Source organism: Chenopodium album, chromosome 7, assembly GCF_948465745.1.
Source record: "Chenopodium album chromosome 7, dcCheAlbu1.1, whole genome shotgun sequence".
In the NCBI taxonomy this organism is placed as follows: Eukaryota; Viridiplantae; Streptophyta; class Magnoliopsida; order Caryophyllales; family Amaranthaceae; genus Chenopodium; species Chenopodium album.
Window position 1 is genome coordinate 46,238,226 of NC_137840.1, and position 1,323 is coordinate 46,239,548.

General features: G+C 39.5%; 1 non-coding gene across 1 annotated transcript; it reads right to left on the reverse strand.

The window, feature by feature from the left end:
* Positions 1-833: 833 nt before the first annotated feature.
* LOC145641105 (small nucleolar RNA R71) lies at positions 834-939 on the reverse strand. Its single transcript, XR_014115172.1, has one exon. It is a non-coding gene; the product is annotated as a small nucleolar RNA R71 (small nucleolar RNA).
* Positions 940-1,323: the final 384 nt, after the last annotated feature.

The window sequence follows — 1,323 nt, forward strand, 5'->3', positions numbered from 1 at the left end:
TATTGTAGTTTTTTTTTTTTATTTATATGTTGTAATTTTTTTTTATTTATAAGTAATTTTTTTTATTGATCTATGCTGTAAAATTTTATTGATTATATGTTAAACAGAATCGTTTATATTGATTGTGATGTTTTATTTATATTTTGTGTTTTTATTTAAATTAGTGTATTTAATTTTTAAGCAAAAAAAACAAAAAAAAAAATAAAAAAAAAATTGATTTTTGGGGGTTTTTTGGCACCGGTTAACCGGTGCCAAAAACTTTGAAAAAAAATTAGTGGGCCTTTTTGGCACCGATTAACCGGTGCCTATTCCACCCTATGGCACCGGTTTTGAACCGGTGCCAAAAACTTGGTTTTTGGCACCCCTCACATAGGTAGCGGTTCAAACCGGTGCCTTAGACCGGGTTTGAACCGCTGCCAAATGCATTTTTTCACCTAGTGATTAGAAGATACTCCACCCTCTTCACCCTCAAGTGAAGAATTAGATAGCCCTAAATCATCTTCGAGTTCAGAAATCAACCCTTTCTCCTACTACTCAAGCCAACAATTTTGAGATCAAGCCTAATTTGATTGCCTTGATTGAGAGGAAACAATTATCGGGTGGAAAGTTTGAGAGTCCTCATGAGCACCTAAAAGAGTTTGAGAAATATTATGACACAATAAAGGCCAATGGAGTGACTCAAGAATATATTCGCCTCAAAATGTTTCCATTTTCGCTAATTGGGAGAGGTCTAGAATGTCTAGAGAAGGAGGTGCCCCCTAATTCTCTCACGACATGGGACCAAGTGACTACGGCTTTCTTAAGGAGGTTTTATAACCATAGGAAGACCGCCGAGGCTCAGTCTTTGATTCAAGGTTTTTGCCAAAAGAGTGGTGAGTCTCTAAGTGCGGCATGGGAACGATACAAAGAGCTTCAACGTCAATGCCCACACCATGGGATACCCAAGTATCAACTCATTCACACTTTCTACGGAGGTCTCACACCTCAAGGAAGAACAAGCCTAGACGCCGCGGCCGGTGGTCCAATAATGAACAAAGGAGAGCATGAAGTGGAGTGTATTATAGAGGAAGCCGCAAAGTACTATGATGATTGGTACGAAGGATAAAGGGATGCTACTTCTAGCAAGGGCGTTTATGCATTGGAGCAAGCCAACGCAATCAACAACCTTTCTACCCAAATCTCCAAAATGACCAAGCAAATGGATGAATTGATGAAAGAAAGGTCCAACCCTCATGGTAATACCTCCCCTTCAACCAATGGAGGCAATGGTATGGATACTTCCTCCCCCTCTTCTTACAATACAATGCCCCAAGGATGCATGTT